This window comes from Mesocricetus auratus, unplaced genomic scaffold (assembly GCF_017639785.1).
Source record: "Mesocricetus auratus isolate SY011 unplaced genomic scaffold, BCM_Maur_2.0 Super-Scaffold_4256, whole genome shotgun sequence".
In the NCBI taxonomy this organism is placed as follows: domain Eukaryota; kingdom Metazoa; phylum Chordata; class Mammalia; order Rodentia; family Cricetidae; genus Mesocricetus; species Mesocricetus auratus.
This window is the reverse complement of record NW_024429182.1, coordinates 48,160,656-48,172,723: the sequence shown is the minus strand read 5'-3', so window position 1 is coordinate 48,172,723 and position 12,068 is coordinate 48,160,656. Positions and strand designations below refer to the sequence as shown.

The 12,068-nt window shown below is 41.6% G+C and overlaps 1 pseudogene; it reads left to right on the top strand.

Annotated features, from left to right (window-relative positions):
* Positions 1-6,014: 6,014 nt before the first annotated feature.
* LOC101835977 lies at positions 6,015-6,955 on the top strand (annotated as a pseudogene).
* Positions 6,956-12,068: the final 5,113 nt, after the last annotated feature.

Genomic DNA, 12,068 nt, shown 5'->3' with positions numbered 1-12,068 from the left:
TACCGAGTATACAAACCACACTTAGGGAAGGCCCCATACGCAGCAGTGAACAGCTGAAACAAAACAAATGGTATTTTTGGAGATGTTTTTATCTCATAATGCTTTATTTAGGCACCTTTTTAACCTTTCTAGTCTTTTGCTTATCCATTTTGTTTCTGATTTTTGTGTTTTTACGTGTTTTGTGTATGTGGGTATGTATGTCTCTGTATATGCATGTGGGTATGTATGTCTCTGCATGTGTATGTGGGTATGTATGTCTCTGCATGTGTATGTGGGTATGTATGTCTCTGCATGGGTATAGGGTATGTATGTCTCTGCATGTGTATTGGGTATGTATGTCTCTGCATGTGTATGTGGGTATGTATGTCTCTGCATGTGTATAGAGTATGTATGTCTCTGCATGTCTATGGGGTATGTATGTCTCTGCATGTGTATGGGGTATGTATGTCTCTGCATGTGTGTGTGGGTATGTATGTCTCTGCATGTGTATTGGGTATGTATGTCTCTGCATGTGTATGGGTATGTATGTCTCTGCATGTGTGTGTGGGTATGTATGTCTCTGCATGTGTATTGGGTATGTATGTCTCTGCATGTGTATGGGTATGTATGTCTCTGCATGTGTGTGTGGGTATGTATGTCTCTGCATGTGTATTGGGTATGTATGTCTCTGCATGTGTATAGAGTATGTATGTCTCTGCATGTGTATGGGGTATGTATGTCTCTGCATGTGTATGGGGTATGTATGTCTCTGCATGTGTATTGGGTATGTATGTCTCTGCATGTGTATGGGTATGTATGTCTCTGCATGTGTGTGTGGGTATGTATGTCTCTGCATGTGTGTGTGGGTATGTATGTCTCTGCATGTGTATGTGGGTATGTATGTCTCTGCATGTGTATGGGGTATGTATGTCTCTGCATGTGTATGGGGTATGTATGTCTCTGCATGTGTGTGTGGGTATGTATGTCTCTGCATGTGTATTGAGTATGTATGTCTCTGCATGTGTATGGGGTATGTATGTTTCTGCATGTGTATGGGGTATGTATGTCTCTGCATGTGTATTGGGTATGTATGTCTCTGCATGTGTATTGGGTATGTATGTCTCTGCATGTGTATTGGGTATGTATGTCTCTGCATGTGTATAGAGTATGTATGTCTCTGCATGTGTATGGGGTATGTATGTCTCTGCATGTGTATGGGGTATGTATGTCTCTGCATGTGTATGGGGTATGTATGTCTCTGCATGTCTATGGGGTATGTATGTCTCTGCATGTCTATGGGGTATGTATGTCTCTGCATGTGTATGGGGTATGTATGTCTCTGCATGTCTATGGGGTATGTATGTCTCTGCATGTGTATAGAGTATGTATGTCTCTGCATGTGTATGGGGTATGTATGTCTCTGCATGTCTATGGGGTATGTATGTCTCTGCATGTGTATGGGGTATGTATGTCTCTGCATGTCTATGGGGTATGTATGTCTCTGCATGTGTATAGAGTATGTATGTCTCTGCATGTGTATGGGGTATGTATGTCTCTGCATGTGTATTGGGTATGTATGTCTCTGCATGTGTATTGGGTATGTATGTCTCTGCATGTCTATGGGGTATGTATGTCTCTGCATGTGTATAGAGTATGTATGTTTCTGCATGTGTATTGGGTATGTATGTCTCTGCATGTCTATGGGGTATGTATGTCTCTGCATGTGTATGGGGTATGTATGTCTCTGCATGTGTATGGGGTATGTATGTCTCTGCATGTGTATGGGGTATGTATGTCTCTGCATGTGTATGGGGTATGTATGTCTCTGCATGTCTATGGGGTATGTATGTCTCTGCATGTGTATAGAGTATGTATGTCTCTGCATGTCTATGGGGTATGTATGTCTCTGCATGTGTATAGAGTATGTATGTTTCTGCATGTGTATGTGGGTATGTATGTCTCTGCATGTGTATTGAGTATGTATGTCTCTGCATGTCTATGGGGTATGTATGTCTCTGCATGTCTATGGGGTATGTATGTCTCTGCATGTGTATGGGGTATGTATGTTTCTGCATGTGTATGGGGTATGTATGTCTCTGCATGTGTATTGGGTATGTATGTCTCTGCATGTGTATGGGGTATGTATGTCTCTGCATGTGTGTGTGGGTATGTATGTCTCTGCATGTGTATTGGGTATGTATGTCTCTGCATGTGTATAGAGTATGTATGTCTCTGCATGTGTATGGGGTATGTATGTCTCTGCATGTGTATGGGGTATGTATGTCTCTGCATGTGTATTGGGTATGTATGTCTCTGCATGTGTATGGGTATGTATGTCTCTGCATGTGTGTGTGGGTATGTATGTCTCTGCATGTGTATTGGGTATGTATGTCTCTGCATGTGTATGTGGGTATGTATGTCTCTGCATGTGTATGGGGTATGTATGTCTCTGCATGTCTATGGGGTATGTATGTCTCTGCATGTGTATGGGGTATGTATGTCTCTGCATGTCTATGGGGTATGTATGTCTCTGCATGTCTATGGGGTATGTATGTTTCTGCATGTGTATGGGGTATGTATGTCTCTGCATGTGTATTGGGTATGTATGTCTCTGCATGTGTATTGGGTATGTATGTCTCTGCATGTGTATTGGGTATGTATGTCTCTGCATGTGTATAGAGTATGTATGTCTCTGCATGTGTATGGGGTATGTATGTCTCTGCATGTGTATGGGGTATGTATGTCTCTGCATGTGTATGGGGTATGTATGTCTCTGCATGTGTATGGGGTATGTATGTCTCTGCATGTCTATGGGGTATGTATGTCTCTGCATGTGTATGGGGTATGTATGTCTCTGCATGTCTATGGGGTATGTATGTCTCTGCATGTGTATAGAGTATGTATGTCTCTGCATGTGTATGGGGTATGTATGTCTCTGCATGTGTATGGGGTATGTATGTCTCTGCATGTGTATTGGGTATGTATGTCTCTGCATGTCTATGGGGTATGTATGTCTCTGCATGTGTATGGGGTATGTATGTCTCTGCATGTGTATGGGGTATGTATGTCTCTGCATGTGTATTGGGTATGTATGTCTCTGCATGTCTATGGGGTATGTATGTCTCTGCATGTGTATAGAGTATGTATGTTTCTGCATGTGTATGTGGGTATGTATGTCTCTGCATGTGTATTGAGTATGTATGTCTCTGCATGTCTATGGGGTATGTATGTCTCTGCATGTGTATGGGGTATGTATGTTTCTGCATGTGTATGGGGTATGTATGTCTCTGCATGTGTATGGGGTATGTATGTCTCTGCATGTGTATTGGGTATGTATGTTTCTGCATGTGTATGTGGGTATGTATGTCTCTGCATGTGTATGGGGTATGTATGTCTCTGCATGTGTATTGGGTATGTATGTCTCTGCATGTGTATGTGGGTATGTATGTCTCTGTATGCATACATGCTTTCTGTGGTTTTCTCTTTATTTCTTCTGGTTTTCTGTTTCCGTTGTTTTATTCTGTTTTTGTATTGACCTGTTTGTTTTCTAAAGAGAGAAAGAAGATGTGGAATTGGATGGGTAGGGAGTTAGGGAAGATCTGTGAGAAAAGCTGTGGAGGAAACAGTGATCAGAATATGCTGTAGGAAAGCAAAGTTTTATTTTCAATAAAATATTTTTCATAAAAAGAAGTTCCAAAAATAGGTTAAAAATAAAAACAAATAGCCATAACTATCGTATTAGTCTAAAAGAGGACCACCTATAAAATGGCAGAAGTAAACAAAAGAGGAATACTGTAGAGATGATGAGAAAGAAGGAGATACCAATGTCATGATGAATGCTCATACACTACTAGTGTACTTGAAGCTAAAACTGTTGTGAACATAAATTATCATGGTCCTAAGAAGTTCTGAGCAGATAAAGTCACCAATGGTCAAGCTTTATGTGGCCCCTAGGCATGATTTTGTTGTAAAAATAAGCATACATTATTTTTTGCTTTGTTTTTGTCTTAATTCCATATGGTAGCATCCATTCTTAGTCTGTAGTCTTGATTTCTGTGGTTTCATTACTCATAGTTCACTGTGGTTTAAAATGTTCATAGGTAATTGTAAAAACAAATATCTGTCTGCTTTAAGTTTCCATTCTCTGAAATGTGATGAAATTGTGCCATCAGTGAGGCAGACAGACAGAGAGAATGAGAATTCATGTTATTCACAGTATATTATAATTGTACTTTGTATATATAGGAAAAAATCTAGAGTATATGGGACTGAGCCCTGCAGTTTGAGACACCACTACTGATATTGACTTTTATCTTCTGAGAATCAGGTGGAGTGGTAATGGGCCCAATGTACCTTAAGTATCTAACAAGCCTACACTTACACAATAGAGATTTTCTTTTTATTCTTCATCGATTTTATATCCTGGCTGCAGCCTCCCCTTGATTCACCCCTCACAGTCCTCCCTTCTCCATTACCCCAAAATTCCCATCCCCCAATCCCATCTTCTTCTGTCTCTATCTAGGAAAGAGCAGGTATGATTATCAATAAAATATGGCATATCAAGTTGCAGTAAGACTAAGCACCTCCCCATGTACTAAGGCTGGACAAAGTGAGGTAGCTAATAAAAGAGTTGGAGACAGCCCTATAATAGGGATTTTCTAATAATACAAATAAGATAAGGTGTATAAGTATAAGTATAACCAAGTCTGCTTGAGTTAGTAACTGCCCCATGAAAACCCAGCAAGCCCCCAGATGTTCCTTCAATGGAACCACTGGCCATTCCTCATATGGAGCTTCTCAAATCATGACTCTAACAAAATTCTCAAAATTTTATCATGTCTCAGTTTACTCTAAAAGTGTCCCTGGTAAGTCACTGATGCTCCAAAAGAAAGCCATTGCAGGGTGAAAAGGTCCGGTGAAAGAATGCCCTGTCCCTGATACCAGAGCCAATGAAACACACCCTGCCCTAACCAACTCAGGGATTGAAATCCAACCAATCCCTGAGCATGAAAACCAACCAATCTCAGAACACAAAAACCAACCAATTCCCAAGCATGAACTTCAACCAGTCTCTGAGCTTGTCCCAAGATCAGGAATTGAGATCCTACCAATCCCCACCCTGAAAATCCCCACATTGGGAAGCCCTGCTCCTAAGAAACCTGCATAAGCCCTGTACCTGTGCCATTTGGGGCTGCCCTCTTTCCACCCTGGCAGAAGCAGCCACTCTCCTGGATTCCTTTCTCCCAATAAATGTCTTGAATGAAGTTTGTTGTAAAGACTTTCTTTTGCCAGAGCACAGCAGAGATGTAACAACTTTTACCAGGGTAGTTCAGTGCTGTAATGGTTCTCCCCAGGGAAGAGCAGAGCTGCACTATTTCCACTGGGAAACTTCCTTAGTGGAGAAAAGTTATAACAGCTCTTTCCAGAGCGGAGTGGAGCAGAGTTGATATAGAGCAAAACTGTGCCACTTTGTCTGGGGAAACTTTGTCTTGCTACAGCAGAGTCATTACACTCCCAGGGAGCTAAACAGAGCTGTAACAACCTCACTGGGGAAACCCTCCCCTGCTGGAGTAGAGTTACTACACTTGCATTAGGGAAAGCTTTCCCGGAGCAAGGACTGTAACACTTTGCTGGGGAAACCATCCTCCACCAGAACAGAGCTATACCACCTCTGCCAGGATGCACTTCCCTTCCACACTGCAGGAATTCCTTGGCTTCTGACTAACAGGAAATCTTTTCCTTCAGAACTGTAACACTTAAAGTCATACATTGGAGAATATTTGAGCAGAACAAATTGGATTTGTTGAGAAAAAATAAATGGACACAGAGTTAGGTGGGAAGGAAAGTGGGGGTGGATCTGGGAAGAGTTGGAGGAAGGTGAATGTGATAAAAATAAATAAAAACGAAATTCTCAAATAACTATTAATACATAGTAAAAAGAAAGAAGCTTCAGGCTACATGTCAACTGCAGACTAAAAGCTACTCCTCTGGATAGCACAAATGAACTAGTTGAAATGAGGGGTGCCAGTGGTATCATGGCATCCCGGAACCCCCTTCCCCAAGACTATGAAAGCGATGATGAGTCTTACAAGTGTTGGGTTTAACTGAGTATGCAAGAAGACACCACTGGTGGAATTAGTATTTGGCCTCAGTTTGGGACCTATGGTAGAAAAGTGCTCAGTAGCTACCCAGATTGTGGTGTGACTGGCTGGTGTGCAGGATATTTATTCCAGAAAGTTGGAAAACTTGCAGCAACTGCAGTAGGTGGTGGCTTTCTTCTCCTGCAGGTTGCAAGTCACTGTGGCTATGTGCAGATCGACTGAGATGTGGGGACACCAGACCTTGAGCAGAAACCCACTTCCCCTTCGGCCTGGGAGCAGGCAGCTGTGTAATGTTTACTGAAAACAATTCAGTGCTATAAAGCTCTTGATAGGGCTCAGATAAGGGCTATCTCACTGAAACACCATGACTGTGACACCCCTTACGGCTAGATGCCTCTTCCTGCTCCCTGCTGTTTCTCCCCATTCTGGGGCTGGAGATTAAACCACCAGCCAGGAGGGTGAGAAGTCTGGAAAGAATTGTATGTAGATGGATGACAGAAGTCCTTAAAAAGGGAAGCTCTTTTTTCTTGGAGAGACTTCTCCTGAGAGACTTCTCTCTCCTAAGCAGACTTGGAATCTCCTCCTAAAGCTGACTTGGGAAGCATAAAGTTTTTCTTAAAGCAACAGACCGGTCTCTGTGTCATCTATCCCGACCACCTCGATACATTCTCGGATGCAGGCCGCACAGCAGGTGCGACACTGAGAGAGAGTTGAAAGAGATGTAAACAAAGCAAAAAGACAGATTACGAAATGAGCAAATAAAGCAGCACCAGGAATCAACAATAATAATTGAAGAAGCAGCAGAATTTATCAAGCAGAACATTGTGATACCCAGTGACTTTGTGGGAGGCTTTTTGCTAGGCCTTGCATCTTAAGGACTAGATGGCGCTATCTTAGAGGATCCAACAGTGAGAAGAGAACTGCTGGCAGCAGGATGATCTCTCAGTGGCACGTGCCCCCGGAGTCTCCAGAGTAAAGAGCACCCAGCTGGACAATTGCAAATGCAACAGCCTAGCATTTTGCCATCTGAAGCTTGACAAGCTAGTTCTGCTATAAGACAACCTAGATGGTACGTAAACAATAGTGTTCTTGAGCAAATCATGGCCTTTGCCATTTTTAAAATTTATATTTGTTTAGAAACTAGCCTATGAATATCATCATTGACCATTTGGAGACAGAAAAAACTATTATGTGTACTGTCCAATTAAATATTACCCTGTCTTATTTTAAAAGTTCTGACAAGATTCCATATTCATATCAAAGATTAAAATGTATAAATAAAATATACATTAAAAAGTCCAGTTAACCTGCTATGAATTAGCATTTTTCCCATTTAAATTTCCTAAAATCCTTTGTGATTTATGTTGGAGTAATGTGGACTCAAAATATATGAAGAGACAACCTTGTTCTCTCTTTAACTATACTTTCTGGATGCCCTTAGTAGGTAATTCCCCACTCCTGTTAAAATCTAAAGTAAGTTCTTTTCAACCAGAGCACCAGTGTTCAGTCTTATGTAAGAATCAAAACCAGCTATTGCTAAAAGTCCTTCTTTAAATAGGGTTTTCTTCAAAGTGGATCCCTGGCATGGGGACTAGGGGAGGATGGATGCTTTTTATCTTCTCTGCTTCTCCATCCTCGTTTTCTGAGTTTCTTACAGAGTCAAGGACAGGTATGAGAAGAGGGAAGGGACAATGAATATCTTCTTCTCTAGTTGGCTTTCTGTCTGGATGTCAGCATTCTCCAGGCTGTCAAAAGCATGTGTGGTGCCATCACTGAGGCTCTCTGCTAAAGGATTCTTGTTTGTTTTTCTTTTAATAATTTTTTGAGAATTTCATACATGGTACTATATTTACATTGTTTTCACCCCTCCAACTTTTCCTTTGCCCCCTCCACACCCTCTCAAATTCCTAGTTCTTCTTTAATCATTAATATTGTATACATATATATACACAAATACATATATATTTGAACAGTGTATTTTACATATGTATTTCACAATGCAAGGATGTATATATGTAAATACAATCTGCTAAGTCCATTTAGTGTTACTCATATGTATATGTGTTTTGGGCTGATCACTTGAGACTGGATAGCCTATTAGGGGATTCATCTTTGGGGAAGACAGATACTCCTTCTTTCAAAAACCATCAATTGCCCATATCTCTTTATCTAGGGGTGGGGCGTTGTGAAAATTCCCCATGTTGGTATATCAGCTGGTGTTGTTACTGTGTGAGTCTTTTGTAAGTGACCATATTGTTGAGATTTAACTGGTAATATGGATCTGGTAATATGGATTCTGTCCTACCCCTGGGTATGAGTTGGAAAAAATCTCCAGCCTTATTCTTTCTAACATATGCTTCATATTCTCTTTAAGAAAGTTCTAATGTAAGACCCCGAATTTATAGAAATAAAATATAAGCTTAAACAGGGAGGGCACCCCACTAGAGAACTTGGGAAGTGAACAAAGGACCCCATCCCAGGAACCGGCCATACCACAGAATGGAATGTATGGTTTAGAGACCGTAATTGCAGAAGGGCTGTAAATCCACAAAAAGCCAATTATGGGCTGCCATCTGTGAAGAACTGACCAGGGCGTCAGAGATGGGCAGACAAGACTAGTGGGAAACAAGGAGATAACACTATTTACTTAGGGAGATATAATTAACTCATGCCAAGGTTTGAGGAATTTACAACATGTAGGTCAGGAAGACACCTACTTCCCCGGGACAGGAATTTCGTACCCCCTTCCCCCGTCACGAGATAGGGACCCCTCCCAAAAGCTTGTGGTTTTTGTCTTTAAAAGCTGATTGTAACTGAACCTCGGGGCCAATCGGTCTAAAAGTTGACCGAGAGGCCCATCTGCAGATGCCTAATTAAAGCCTCTTGCGTGTTGCATAAATTGGCGCGTGGACTCTTGATTCTTGGGGTGACGAATCTGGCTTGGGGACCCCTCCTCAATTCGGGATACCCCAACACTAAGACCACTCAGGTGAAGGATCTTTCACATGGCCTGCATGCAGAAGTAAACACCATCTTAAATACAATCTAATCTTTTTGCTTAGCTGTGGGAGACTCTAGGATGGCTCTCTTGCCTTTTGCCTCCTAGTGTTCAGCCCATTTGCATTGTGAATGGGCAAGGCCTCTGTGACTTGTTTGACTAAGTAAGAAGTGCTAGAATGTGTGTGATTGTGCCTATTTGATTCCATAGTTTTATTAGAGGCAGATGCACATCCTACATACCATATTCTCATTCTATCTTTTCCCGTTTTGAGGACCCTGACTATCATGCCATAGTGGTTTATGTGGGTGGTAAGGATCTGTGGGCAACTGCTGGGAATTGAATGTAACTTTAGTCAATGGCCTATACAAACTTCCTGTTAACACCTAGAAGGAAATAAAGCTCTTTGACCTACAATTGCAATTAACTGAATTCTCTTAGTAGTGGTGTGACACTGCAAGTGGGACCTTCCTAAGGCCAGTATCAGATAGACTTCAACTCCCCAAGTGTCTTGCTATCAGCCCAGTAAGACCCTGAAGCTAAGCACCTCTTTGGCATGTTCAGAGTCTGGAGCTACAACAATTTAATGAGAGTCCATGTTTCAATCTCTCTGGTCGTGGCTATTTGTTGTATAGCAAAACAAACAAACAAAAACCATACATGGACCACAGAATAGAAGGCCCTGGTCTTGGTTTCCTTTTGTTCTTCAGAGAGTGTTGGGCACAGTCTATCATTTCCTCAAACTGGGAAGGTCTTGTGTCAATCTTCTCCCTTGTTCCCACTGTGGCCTCTATCTCAGAGCTGGAGTTAAGGGAGTTCTCCTTACACAGTGAAAGAAAACAGAAACATTGCAAACAACCCTAGCAGTTTTCTCATTTTGTTTGAGACAGAGTCTCTGTGAAGCCAAGAATGGCCTTGAACTTTCAGAAATCCTCTGACCTCGCCCTTCTAAATGCTGGGATTACAGAGATCCGTCACCAGGGCAGGCTCGTCAAGCTCCTTCTAAGAAAATTCTCCAGAAGCATTCTAAAACAACACTATGCTTCTAATAAAGTCCTTACTTCAGTCTTCATCTCACAGTCTGATGTAATGAGTCTTTCTCTGTCCTGCCAATCAGCTCCCAAATAATGACATAGAGACTTCTTATTAATTACGAAAGCGCAGTCTTAGCTTAGGCTTGTTTCTAATCAGGTCTTATAATTTAAATCAACCCATTTCTATTAATCTAAATGCTTTCACGTGACTCATGGCTTTTACCTCTCCTCCTGCCTATCCTGCTACCCCTGTGTCTGGCAGGCAACTACCCCTTTCTTTCTTCCAGAGCTGTCTCTGTCCAAAAATTCTTCCTAACCTCCTGCCTAGCTATGGGCCATTTAGCTTTTTACTAAACCAATTACAATGACGTATCTTTACATAGTGTAATCAAATATTTTCAACATCCCCTTTTGTCTAAATGAAAAGAAGAGTTTTAATTCTAACATAGTAAAACTATATACAATAAGAGCAATTTTCAAGGAAAAATTACAGTTACATTATATAGTCCACTTACTTGTATTTGACAAATATGGAGAAATTATTATATTATCTATATTATCTTAATGAGTTCAAAGATTTTTATATTTTTTAAATTTAAAACAGAAACAAGTTTTATTAAATGGCAATCCCAGTTCCCTCTCCCTCCCTTCCTCCCTGCCCCCAACCAGCCTCCCTATCCCTTCTCATTTCTGCCCCTGTCCCCCCACCAGCCCCCTATCTCCTCCCCTTTCTGCTCCCCAGTGAGAGTGAGGTCTTCCATGGGGATCTCCAAGGTCTGTCATATCATTTGAAGCAGGGCCTAAGCCCTCCCCTGTATGTGTGTCTAGGCTGAGAGAATATGCCTCTATGTGGAATGGGTTCCCAAAGTCCATTCTTATACTAGGTATAAATACTGATCCACTGCTAGAGGCCCCTTAGATTGCCCAGGCCTCCCAACTAACACCCATGATCAGGGTGTCTGAATTGGTCCTATGCTGATTTCCCAGCTATCAATCTGGGGTCCATGAGCTCCCTGTTGTTTCTGTGGAGTTCTCCAGCCTGGTCTTGACCACTTTGCTCATCACTCCTCCCTCTTTGCAATTGGATTCCAGGAGTTCAGTTCAGTGTTTAGCTGTGGGTATCTGCTTCTACTTACTGGATGAAGGCTCTAGGATGGCATATAAGGTAGTCATCAATCTCATTATAGGGGAAGGGCATTTAAGGTAGCCTCACCACTATTGGTTAGATTGCTAGTTGGTGTCATTCTTGTGGATATATGGACATTTTCCTAGTGCCAGATTTCTCTTTAAACCTATAATGGTTCCATCTATTATGGTATCTCTTTTCTTGCTCTCCTCTATTCTTCCCCTGACTCAACCTTCCTGCTCCCTAGTCTCCCTCTCCCCCTCTTTTCTCTCCTTCTCTTTCTCCTAACTCCCTCTCCCTCCCCCATGCTTCCAATTTGCTTAAGAGATCTTGTCCCTTTCCCCTTCTCCAGGGGACCATGTATATCTCTCTTAGGTTACTCCTTGTTTCCTAGGTTCTATGGTGGTGTAGATTGTAGGCTGGTAATCCTTTGTTCTATGTTTAAAATCCATATATGAGTGAGTACATACCATGATTGTCTTGTTGTGACTAGGTTGCCTCACTCAGGATGGTTTCTTCTAGTTCTATCCATTTGCCTGCAAATTTCAAGATTCCATTGTTTTTTTTCCACTGAGTAGTACACCATTGAGTAAATGTACTACAATTTCTCTCTATCCATTCTTCAGTTGAGGGGCGTCAAGGTTGCTTCTAGGTTCTGGATATTACAAATAATGCTGCTATGGACATGGTTGAACAGATGTCCTTGTTGTACGAATGTGCATCTTTTGGGTATGTGCCTAAGAATGGAATTGCTGGGTCTTGTGGTAGGATGATTCCCATTTTCCTGAAAAATCTCCATACTGATTTCCAAAGTAGCTGTACGAGTTTGC